This window comes from Cavia porcellus, unplaced genomic scaffold, assembly GCF_034190915.1.
Source record: "Cavia porcellus strain 051 isolate PalLab524CR breed Dunkin Hartley unplaced genomic scaffold, mCavPor4.1 scaffold_33, whole genome shotgun sequence".
Taxonomy (NCBI): domain Eukaryota; kingdom Metazoa; phylum Chordata; class Mammalia; order Rodentia; family Caviidae; genus Cavia; species Cavia porcellus.
Window position 1 is genome coordinate 5,262,130 of NW_026947516.1, and position 12,906 is coordinate 5,275,035.

The 12,906-nt window shown below is 39.7% G+C and overlaps 1 protein-coding gene across 12 annotated transcripts in view; it reads left to right on the plus strand.

The window, feature by feature from the left end:
* Positions 1 to 12,906, plus strand: part of LOC101788124 (endogenous retrovirus group K member 7 Gag polyprotein-like) — a 128,572-nt gene that overhangs the window by 97,803 nt on the left and 17,863 nt on the right. For 10 of the 12 annotated variants that reach the window (XM_063242715.1, XM_063242720.1, XM_063242718.1 and 7 more), the window contains one exon: positions 12,710 to 12,903. The exons of 1 other annotated variant lie outside the window; for it this stretch is intronic. The gene's annotated coding sequence lies outside the window, so the exon portion shown is untranslated. Of the gene's footprint in view, positions 1 to 1,943; positions 11,801 to 12,709; positions 12,904 to 12,906 lie in introns of those variants that run through there. One more of the 12 variants, XM_063242721.1, reaches the window with a different exon arrangement.

The window sequence follows — 12,906 nt, forward strand, 5'->3', positions numbered from 1 at the left end:
CTTCCTTTCAAGCAAGGTCGTGTCTTTATCTTTTCTCTTTGGAGTTTATTCCGTTCCTATCGATTGTGCTTATGGGCTTATTGCTATCACCTTACGTGCACTTTCTATTTGTGTCAGTTTCTCTTTATGCCTTTTGTTTTGTTCCTCCCAGATTTTGTTTGGTTTTGGTTTCCATTTTATTTTAGCTAGGTTGAGCATTGCCATTCTGTTTTCTCCTTTATTGGGCTAGATGTTATAAACTTTTATAATACCCTTATATTCCTTTCCATTCCTTCACTGGATGTTTCAATTAAGTATTTTCGCTCGACATTAGTGTCTTTTGAACTGTGTCCATTTAGAGTGAATGTATCACCCAGCTCTTCTCCAGATGGCATAAAAGTCACCCAGTATGGACATACAGCTATCAAGGGACTGATGTTTGGTTGGGGTGGTTTCTTGCTATTCCATGTAGTCTGGCCCCCCAAAGCTGGGGCCTCTTTACCTGATAATAGATGTGCATACTTGTAAAGTAATTGTGTGTATCAGTCTGTGTTTCTGCAGGCATATGCACAGATCTTTGCACATCACTATCATGTATTAAGAGAATGCCAACCTTTCATTCACAAAGGACTTATGACCCCAAAATATGACCCTGGTTGGATAAACATCTTTCATAAACTTGGCTCGATGTTTTAAGCCAGCATCTCATCTTCTTTCCCAAATTTAGTAGCAGCCTACATCCTAAGGAGCTAGATTCAACTTTTAAACTCCTCCAGCCTGGTGCAGTGTAGAGCAGACAGATCAATCACCATGGAAATGGGATTAAGCAGACATAGCTGAACATGTGACTGGAGAAAGTGACCACCTTCAAATAGCAGAATGGAGCTTATGCATCTCACAGGAAGACAGGAACTGTGAGATACCTAAACCTGAACAGCTAACAGAAATTTTACTCAAAAATCTCTGCAATAATTGTATGCCTTTCAGTTATTGCTGGAGAGAAACAGGAGCGTAGAGGCTGCTCTGAACTGAAAAACAAATCTGTTAGCAACCAAGACTCTCCACAATGAGAGGGTAGAGAGATGTGCAGAGACCAGGATTGTTGAATTCCCATAGCCCCTCCTAGCCCTAACCATCTATTGAGAATAGATTGAATTCACACTGGTACCCATCCATAGTTACAGCTTCCTTTTGGTCACTGAGCAAAATTTATGTAATTCTTTCAGGCCTATAAATGCAATCATTTTTACTATGTAACACTCTCTGTTTTATAAATTTATGAAGTAAATATTTAGAAACTCTTCTTTTTTTAAAATCAAGAGTTGGCACCAAAAGAGGAAAAGTTAACTTTGTACAAAATTTTGGTGCTAAGTTTTGACTGACCAGATACACTTCACTGGTTTTAGAAAGCCTTCCTGTAGAGAATGTTCTGAAAGGAATTTCTCTGCTTTTATGAGCCAAAGATTCTGACTGGGTTGTCTGTACAACGTGGGGTACCTGAACCATACCTCTCCCATGGATCCCATCAACCCGTCATCAGAATATTCAACAGTTCCTTGGCTTAAGAGAGCTGTAGAAAAAGTCAACGCAGGAGAAAAGGGGTAATATCAAAAGCATCATCAAGCTTAATTATAATTAATCCAAACAAAGTGCCATCTTGTTTGTATTCAGTAAGTCATTTTATAAATTGAAACATATGAGAGTTTGCATCATGATACAGAATGTGTCTGCACATTGTGTGTTCCATTTATTACAAAGGGCTGATTCTCTTGATTGGGAAAATTCTGCTGAAATGCTTATTGTTATGGAAGTCCAAAATATCATAAAATTTAATTAGGATGACATCTAGTTATTTGTGTGTTTATAAGACTACCTTGGAGTAATTATGATGTCACGTAGAGTCCCTTCTTCATTGATGTGTCCTTGGTAACATAGTTAACTGATTTCTTTTTTTTTTTTTTTTTTTTTTTTTTTTGTCTTTTTTGAGATGGGGCTCCCTATGCAATTCAGGCTGGCCTTGAGCTCACTTTGTAGCCCAGGCTGGTCTTGAACTGGCAAGGATCCTCCTGACTCAGCCTCCTGAGTGCTGGGATTACAGGCGTGAGCCACCACGTCCGGCTGTTAACTGCTTTCTTAATTTCTCTGTGTTACTCTGTTTCTTTCTTTCTTTCTTTTTCTTCCTCCTCCCTTTGTATGTCTCCTAAAATATCTGAGGCTTATTCCAACCAAACAATATTGAGGCTAGATGGTAAATGAAAAAACAGTTGAGTAAAACTGACCAACTACTCCTAATTTAACAATATTCAATATATTAACTAGTATTTGTGCCTTAATTTTTTGGAAATTGTATCATTTCTGTCCTTTTTCTATTTCGTTTTTTAAAATAAAATTTTAAAAAAAGTTGCTATTTCGACCATTATCTCTCTCTAGTTCAATTTAAAGTAGGCGTACTGCAAGAAACAGAAATTAAAAAGCAGAAATTATTTTTCAGTCAATCAACACTGACATTTTTTCTGATTACCTTTGTCTTTACAGTTTTTCAAGTAAATTTTTTATGAGCCCATATTTGCAGTACATCAAGTTTGCATTACTTAGTGGAGCTGATCATGTATGTAACATGTCTTTTTTTATGTATATTTGATAAAAATTTTTAAAAAATTTTATTTAAAGAGAACAAAACAGTAAAAGGGTACAAGTAATACAGAATTTCAAAAAAAATAAACAGTAAGAAATCACTAGTTAATAGTTGTTGTCATCTTAGAAATACTTGTTCAAGTTACAAAATTCAAGCATACAAGATGGACATTCAAACAGTGAGATTGCGAACAGTTGTCTTCAATAATCCAACAAAAATTAGTAATATGATCATCTGTCTTACACACCTAAGCACCCTTGCAGTTGTGTCCTTTACAGCACTTTCTTTTCCTCTCTTTTTTGCAATAACATTTACACATTTTGGGTTTTATTACTCCCACAGTTAAGCGAGGGTCCGAAACTAGCTGGAGTCCTGGAGAAGGTGCGGGGGCACTTAACACCAGGCCGCCCAGCCTCTGGAACCGATGGCACCTGCTTGCCTCATGTGTAACACATCTTAATTCCTTCTGTTCATTCTCATTCTTTTCCTTCCCCTCCCTCCATCTCTTGATCTTCTTCCCATTTAAGAAGCCTTCTATCTCCTACTTCCTATGATCTATCTTATATTTTGAGTTTCTCATATAAGCAAATCCATGTAATATTTAAGCTTCTGTGTCTGAACTGTTTCATTGAACACTATGGTATAAAGGTGTGTCTGTTTTCCTACAAAGGACTCAAGTTTATCCTTTATGGAAAAGTACTGTTGTGTATAAAGGCACATACTCTTTATCCATCCATTGGTTGATGGACATACAGGCCTTTTCCAAGACTTAGGTATTGTGAGTTGCTATAAACTTGGGAATGAATGTATCCCTGTAATATGATGTCTTTAACTCTTCAGCGAAGATACCTAGAAGGGGAATGGCTGGGCCAGGTGAAATTGTTCATTTTACTTTGGAGGAATCTCCATGCTGATTTCCCCAGTGCTTGCACTGGTTTACATTCCCACCGACAGTGGAGAAGGGCTCCTTTTTCTCTCCCAGTCTCACCCACATCCTTGAACCCCAGGAGCTGCCCTGGTTGAGGAGAAAGAACACTTAATTCGATGCTCAGGGTGACTCATTCCCAAAGGTGGTTTCACATGCCTTTTCCTCTGCACCTTGAGGAGGGCCAGCTGCTTCTAGCATCTCTGAAGCGCAGTTGGTCTGCTTTCTTTGAGCATTGTAGAAGAGTTGGCTCCATTCACATCTGACATGAGTCCTCTGTTTGCATATTTGACAGAAAGAAGCAGAGGTCAGCTGGCTGGAGAATTTTGGATGCCTGTATCTTCCTGGCCATGCAGGGAATTTCTCTTGTCCTTGGGACAGAGTATCTACACTGCATCTCGAGTTTCCCCAAAAAGAAACAGGAATAACCCAAAAGAGTGAATGTATCTCAAAATATGAGAATCATTCTTAAAGAAAGTCACCTTTTCCTAAATGATATTTGATTGATGGCTGCTGATCCATGAATGTCTCCAAGGACAGCTCTGAGGCCGACGTTAACCATCACAGTTGGAAACTTCCAGGCTAGCAAGATCATGTGCCATCTTTCCAGGCGTTGTTGATAATGTTTTATATAATATGCTTGGCCAAAACCCATAAAAAGGCTGGAATATCTTTTTTTTTTTTTGTCTTTTTCCTTTTTATTGGTACTGGGGATTGAACTCACGACTGCCTGCTTGCAAGGCAGGCGCTTATGCGCCCAGCCCCCTGGAGTATCTTTTTTAGGGCATCCAGCTACATTTAAATTTAAAATATAAGAGAGAAGTGAAAGGGTTTTCTGGTGCAATAGAGAAGTAAAAGTACAAAACAAACAGGTTTATTGAGATGAGGGCTTGGGAAGGAGCACACAACCCATGGTGGCTGTGCTGTGTCCTTTGACCAGAATATGGGGTATGGGGGACATATGTAACCTGTGAGTGGGGGTGGTGCTTAGGGCAGGCATTGATGACACGCTAGGAGCTGATTGAAATTAAGGCTGAGGAAGAAGCAGGATTTGGTAAGCAGTCTCCCACTTTGCCTTTGGCCATGTTAGACCACCGCCATAATCATACAATAATTTATTCTAGTGCAAAACTCTTTCAAGAAGAAATCACTTTACTAGGCACCACCCTACTTAATATTGAAACACAATCCACTTTTCATTGAATAGGTAGAAATTTGCTCTCTGAATAGAAGTTCATGTGAATAGTGGTAATACTAACTATAAATACCGTAAACCCTGTGAACGCCTTTGTGTACGTACAAACTCATGTGTGTGAGGTAATCCTTGCAACAAGGACAAAAATGCTAGGGATGAGTTTTCCATATTAAAAAAAAATAATGTACACTCTAATCCCATATTTCAAATAAAGATTCTTGAAGTTGAGAGGCTCGAAGGACTTTCACAGAGTTACAAATCAATTACGTTCCAAAGTTGGACTCTGGTTGGAACTTTTCCTTCTCAGGGTTTATGAAAGTCATAAAAATCAAGTGATGAAATACAGCACTAGTATGTGAAAATGGACAATGGAAAAATACAGAAAGCTGATGAATAAATTTACCCGTCATAAAAGCCCCCATTTTATATACACTGCCCTGCTTAATATTGAAACAAAATCCACCGCAGTTATGGCTGCCCAAGTGGAGCGATGTGTCTCACTTTTCTTTTCACAGTATTTTTTTTTTTGAAAAGGAAAAGAGATAAGCCCAGCACGGAATGAGATTTTCTGCAATGTGTGTATGTATTCAAGAGCTGTGTTCACGTTATTCTGTAGAGATAAGTGACATACATCACTGCATAGAATACACCACTAGAATCTGCAGTTTTCAAATTTCAGAGGCAATTTTTGAGCACACAGGTGTAAAAATAGGAACGTGTTCAGGAACACATTACCTTTTTATAATCACAAGCACTCCAATTAACAAAATGATTATGTTGTGATTGTAATAATACCAAACACGGGGGCCAGAAGAGTGTGCTCAGCTTTTGAAGTCTTTTGGCCACTGGGTGTCATGATTTTGCCCTGAAACTGTTTGCCCTTCTACAATCAAAGGGCCTGGTTTTATAAAACAGAGCCATTCACTGTGACATGATTTATCATAGTAAGTGAAAGTTTTTAAAAAATACGCTTCAATCCTTTTCCAGATAATTGATACATAATATGTGAAAAACAACATGATTGCTGTTGTTCCCTCCCTAAAATTGGCCAACAGAAATTAAACCTCACCTATTTTAATGTAATGTAAACCCATAATGCTGTTGGTTATATACTCAACTTTGATTGTAGCAAAGTCAAATTTTGAAGCATATCTATGCAGCATATCTATGCATGTTCTTGGGAACCATTTTTTTTTTTTTTTTTTTTTTTTGTCTTTTTGAGACAGGGTCTCACTGTGCAGTTCAGGCTGGCCTTGAGCTTACTTTGTAGCCTAGGCTGATCTCCAACTCGCAACAATCCTCCTGCCTCAGCCTCCCAAGTGCTGGGATTATAGGTGTGAGCCACCACGCCCGGCTTGGGAACCATTTTTGAAGAACTCCGTCATACCAAATTAGTATAGTGCAAAGGTTTAGGGGGAAATGATTTCATGTTAATGACCAGTTGCTCTTAAGCTGTGCCTGGTATGTACATGTGTGGCAGATGTACTATACAACTGTTCAATAATTACAACCAGACAGCTATGCCTCTTCTCTGTAAACGAAATCTACTCTGCCAAGTTTGGTTAGAAGTGAGTATTTTGTGACAATTAAAAACAGTTGTGCTTGTTCTGTAACAGAAGCACTTCTGAATTTGGAGGAAAGATCTATAAAGATAGGACAAGAAGACTTAGACAAGGGTTCCAAGAACATCATTAAAAGCTTCCTTTTTTTTCTCTAGTGCATATTTATTTTGAAGACCAGTTAGTTCCTAAATCATAAACATGAATCTCATGATCTTGCTGCCTGGTTTAAAGCTCAATGTTTAAAATTCTGTGATTGGTTATATGCAAGCCAGAAGTTGGAAACCACGGAATTCAGTTTACAAGGCTATTTTATTTTACTGTTGTGGTTGTTTCTGTTTGAAACCAAACCTGAAAAAAACCCAAGTTTTTTTTTTTTTTTGAGCACGTAACATCAGACCTTCATGGAAGCAAGTAGTCATTTTTTGGTAATTAGACTTGCTACGTAGATTTAACTTTTTTATTTTAAAAATAATAAAATCCAACAAAACAAAACACAACAAAGCCAATCAAATCAAAGCCGCAAAATTGCTACAGAACTTCAAAGCAGGATACTAGGAAAACAACAACAGCTACCATAGTATATCTTGTTATCTTCACCATACTTGTCCATTCCATCAGGTAGAGCAAAATCAAACCCAAAACGAAACAGAATAAAACCAATCAAAACAGAATATTGAAAAAAGCAAAAACAATCAGAAGAAAACAAAACACTGAGAACAATATTGGATTTCAAAGACAAAATAGGAGGAAATCCCCCATATTTGCTGTATTCATACTGTCATCCTCCCAAGAGATGCTCAGACCACTGGTTCCAAGGCTGCAAAATCAACCAGATAATACAAGTATTTAGTTGCTTTATGTACCTTAGTTGCTATCAGCTCAGCACATCCTCAGAACCAGCAGAATGCTTATGGTGGGTGAGTTGGGGGAAGGTTGTGATTCTCAACCCACATGCAGGGAGGTTCATGGGAGGCACTGACTTTTCTCTTCTTAGAATCTGTGTGGCTTGTATGGCTTACTAGAAATTCTGGCTATTTGGCTTCTTCTTGGATCCTCCCAGTCCCAGCATGATGAATTCTTGGGAGGTGCTATGTACATTTAAGAAATTGCTTTTTACTAGTCACATAAATGCCTTTGCTTTTCAAAGAAAGAAATTGACAGTGTTGATTTTCAGTTGAGAATTCATGAAAAGGGTACAGCAGTAGGAGCTGACTGCCAATGTGAATTCACACTGGGCTACATTCCTTAGAATGAAAGGACATATATATTTGATTGTAAATGATAAGCTATATCAAGTCTGTATTCAACTAGTTTGCAAGATTGTGACAAGAGAATCAAAGGACAATGTGCAGAATCAAAAGGTGCTATCTCTGATTACACTTGCAAAAGCATTTTTTAAGGTAAAGGCAAAAGAAAATTGAAAACAAAACTTCATTTAGTAAACTGTTACGGTTTATGTCAGTGGCCCCCAAGCCTCATGCATTAAGACTCAACCAAATCAAGCATTTGTGATTGGTTGATTGTCTACCACTCTGATTGGTGGTGTGAGTGCTATTCCCACCTATGGGTGGAGCCAACATGTGATGTTGTAAGACCGGTGTAGCGAAGGAGACCTCAAGGACTCAGCTCTCATGTAAGAACAAAGGGGTTTAATTCTCCTTGCACATGGGGTCCTCCGAACAAGCGGGCACAGAGAACCCCAAGTTGGGGCAAGGCTGGTGCTTTTAAGGGGAAAAAAACGCAAAGCAAGCGTTTGATACAGAAGCCAATCATAGCAGTTAGCGCGGGATAGTCGGCGGTCTGTCTACTTGTAATTGGTTAGTTCATAAGGGGTGACCAGTGGGTCAGAGTTAACTGTCTTGTTCTGCACAGCTTATCTTTAGGACACCTGGTCCCTGTATGGTTCGGGTTTGACATACTTTACAACCCTGATTAGCGTAATCGGCAGGCTTTATCTCTGAGCTCCCTGGCACAGTGCAGCCCGAGCATATCACAGTTGCAGATGTTTTCTTTTTGATCTAAGTCATGAGGCCCAGTTCTGTTTCTAGCTGAGAAACAGCATCTTGTTTTTAACTTTTAAATTTCTGGTCCTACAATGTAAGGGTGGGAAGAAGGTGTGTCTCTCTCTTGGTGGTTCACACCTTGCTGTTTGTAGCCACCATGAATGGCTGCCCCGCCATGCCATACTGTCTTGGAGCCAACCGAGTATGGGCTGAAACCTCCAAGAACTGTAAGAAATAAAATTTTTCTTCCCTAAATTTGGGCATCAGGGAGTTTGTTTCAGTGAAGAGTAAAAAGTAACTAAGGCACAGAAATTTTTATAGTACAGTACTGAGAGAGAATCTGGTTTTTATTAGTTTATCACAAAAATATCATTACAATTGTGGCATGATCTATGGCAAGACCTGCTCTGAGCCTTGTCATTGAGAACGATTCCACATGGTACTGATGTTTGGTTTCTATGCCAGTGGCGTGGGGCTTGGATGAGAATGGTGTGAGCTGTGAAGATAACATTTTGGGTCAAAAGTGTGTGAGTGTTTGAGGAACTGAGCAAATGCTCCTGGGACTAGAATTCTGAGGATGAATCTGAGGGTACAATGATTGCTAGGTGGAGACATAGTGAAAGATGTGGAGAGCAAAGGAAGGAGGCAAGCTATGGTGCAGAGTTTTTAAAAGCACAGTAAAATCTCCACCACTGAGTAGAATAGTAAAGAAAGGAGTAGACAGAAGCAGTTAAAAGTTAGCAGTCCTGCTCACTTAGGTTCAAGATGGTAGCTTGGGTCAGGACAGAAGGAATCAGAGGAAGTTGAGCAGATAGATCTTAGAATATACATATTTTAATATTCTTATTGATGTGTGTTATGGATTGTGTTTAAATGTCCCCCCAAAGCCTCATGCCATCCTTTCAAAGAAGGGGATGAAGAAGGAATTCACTGCAGTTACAGGGTGGAAGGTAAAAAGTGTTCCTATTTAATGGATGATAACTATACCTGATGGAGAAATTGTTTCCTCCACTGAAAATAAAGAGCAAAGCATGTGTGGTTTGGAGAGTAGTGAACTTTCAAAGGAACAGTTGTGAAAATTGGGTGTTGGGTTGAATAACAACAAAAACAGGAAAAAAAAAACTATGCCTGAGGGCTTTCTGGAAATTTTTAGAAGCCCTGATTGATTTTAATGATCAACGATGCATTGCTGTCTATCTGCTATTTAGGTGTGGTTTTTAGCCATCTGGATGAGAAAAACACAGGCAAAGAGACATGGCCATAGCTGTTATGCTCATTGTGTAGTGTACAGTACAGAGCCAGGGGAGTTTAGTTTATTCCCAGGAAGCTGTTAGAAAAGTTGAACATTTAAGATGATATAAGCGATGTGTAAGAAGGAAAACTGAAAAGAATGGTAGCAAGAATAAGGGTAACTTATCCTTCAAGTGCAACTTGTCCTGGGCATTCAAGAGATCAAACAATATTTTTAGTGGAAATACTCAAGTCTTCCCCAGGACAGAAAATGAGAAGCTGACAATGAGGTACTTTAATTTGCTAGTTCAGAAAAGGAGCAGTAAGAGGAAAATACTGAAAAAGTCCATTGTGTCTCCTCCTACCTCAAACACGCCCTAATGATTACAGCCTTATTCAGTAATTTGTCATATAAAATTTACTTTCAGAAACTATTACTGACATGCTTAAAAACTATTGTTCCTATCAAATGGTCTTTCCCCCCTCTTCTTCAATGGTATTTATTTGAAGTTTACAATGTGCTATGGGTTACACACATCTGCTTACTGGACCTGAAAACAATTATGTCAATTATTTCCTGCTTTTACAACTCTCAACTGTCCAGCCACAATGGAGGCGTCCACCGGAGGGTAAAAGTGCCTTGTTGCACTGGGTCATTATGAATGTATTTGGGGCATCCAGCTGAGAATCTGCCTTCTCAGACTCTATAGGATCCCATCCTACCCTTTCCTGCTGCACAATGAATCCAAAGGAAAGAGCCCGAGCCCCTCGGTCTCCATTCTTAGGTCATAACTCCTAATTGCTCCTGGGGGCCATTGTGCCATTTCCAAAGGCAAACCTTGGTCACATCTGTTCTCAAGGTTTGTGTTTGTTGTAGCAGGGCTAGGGCATTTTGCAGTCCAGGAATAAATTCTAAGGACAAATTAATTCATGTCTTCCTTTACAAATGAGTCTTGATGAGCTGGCATGAGTACCCATTGACCCACTTGGAAAGATGTTCTTTACCAATGGGGCATCACTTTTAAGACGGTCTTTACTTCTAACACATGACACTCTGAAAAGCAGACCTACAAAGCCACTGATTGGCATGGCATCCACATCAATTCCAAGGATGTGTCTTGTAATCAGGGATGAGAATCACCAAGAAAGCGAGTGATTTGTCACTATAATGATAATTAAGCTTTACACATTTCAGCTTTAATTTTATATGATCATCAAACCAAGCATACACTTCATTTCAATGTATTTCATAATAATCAAGGACCACCAGAATGTCTGAACCATTGCAGGACCTCCGAGGCTGTCGAGAGCCATGTGAAAAAGCCACACGTGTTTCCTAATGGCTTAGTACAATGGTGTTATGATTTGGGTCAAAATATGTCCCCCAAATTATCATTTATTCCTTTGGGAAGAGGTGGGACTTTGGGAAGATGGTTAGAGTAGGACGTGCTGAGCTCACCAATGGATCGATCCATTGAAAAGTTACAGCTGAATGTGCTGCTAGAAGGGGGCCCACTTCGGAGCAGGTCATTGGGGTCATTGGAGACATCATGCCGTAGAGGGTTCACCTCTCAGTAATGCCATCAAATTATGGTTTAATCCAAAGATGAGGTTACAGTTTGTACGATACAGTCACCTTCCAAAATCCTTATCTATACACACATGAGATTTTGGGGGAATTGTTATTGTTTGATTTTGTGGTGCTGAAGATGAACCCAGGAATTTTGCACTCACCTACTTTGTAAGTCTTATTATTATTATGATTATTATATTTTATTTAGAGACAAGGTCGCACTTAAGTTGGCTCAGTTGCCCAGCCTGTGTTTGAAGGTGCAGTCTATGGCTCATATCTACCTGAGTGCTGGGATATATCAGTGCACCCCCAGCCTCCTGTCTGCCTGGAGCGCTGTGTGAGTATAAGTTGAGGACAAAAACAAACACTGGAGGTAACACTTGGAAACATCTGAGAAGGATTCAGAACATCAGGTGGAGGAATGTTCAGGTACTGAGTGAGAACAAGAGCTCCAGATGGTTTAGAAATAACAAAGAAAGCCACATTACACTGCCAGAATGCTACATATGCATTGTTTGTGTTTTCCTTACAGCAATTGTTGCTAAAATTATGGAGGACAATAAAAGACTCATTGCACATGATGGAAACACAAATCTTAAAGACGTCCTGAGGCACGAGTCCTTCCTATGGAGCAGGACTGCCCTGCAGAACACTGTGATCAGGAAGGATGAGCATGTGTCTGACACCCAGCATGTTATGTAGGTCTCAGGACTGGGAAATTAATTTCTAATACTTTGCCTTAACCCATTCCAATATAACATTTAAAAGCTATAGGTAGGCATCGGCTATTGTATTAGACAATGCAGCTATGCTGGGATGTAAGGTGAAAAGGTAGGAAGCTCATAAAGCCTGTTCAATAAGATCTGAGGTCAACATGTCTCTTCTGTCTCCATTTCTAAGATCCTGTGAGGTTCTTTATGCTGAAAGTTGATTTCAGAATGTTTTAAAGGACACCCTGAAGGGGGTAATGGACCAACGGTCTAAGGTTTAATCTACTTCAGTAAATTCCTGTTTCTGTTTTTCCATCAGTCACACAGTCACTTGATCAATTTTAATTGGATGCTCGCATGTAGTGTTTATCAAACACCCTCAACCTCTTAAAAGCTCTGCTTTTGGGCTGCTCATTTGTCAGGAGGGAGTGTGTGTGTGTGTGTGTGTGTGTGTGTGTGTGTGCCTATAGGAGTATTCCAAACACCAAAGTGAGGACTTTGAAACTGATGCCCATAGCAATGGATTGGAACAGTATTGAAAATCTTTGGGCTGATAGTTGGCATGGTGCCTAATAGATGTGGAGACACACATTTGAGCATCCATGACCAATCTCACCCTGTATTTCTGTTGTAGTCAGGGGTTGTACACAAAGAACAATTCAGATCAGAATATGGAGTTTATAATATGTTTATAATGGTCACTGGAAGTTCACACAAGAGAATGCAGGAAATCTATCTGCAGCACCAAAGACATAGATTATTTAGTCAAGAGTCTAAACCCCACTGCAATGTTCCACGTGAGTCCAGATAAAAACTGAGAGCTCAGGACAATGGCTCCACGAGTCCAACTGGAAGTCCAGAGCCTACAACAAGGACTCACGCCAGTCTCTTTTACAGATCCATGCCAGGAAGACCCAAGAGTCAGCGGTGGAAGCCAGAAAATCTATGCCAGCAGGATGAAGGAGCTGTGCTAGTGGGATGAGGGTTCTACACTAGAGCCGAGAAGTCACAATCACAACAAAGAGCGGAGCTGTCCTGAAAGGCACCACGACACGGAGGCCGCAAGCTCCTTCAATGACAAGCACAATCGGGTA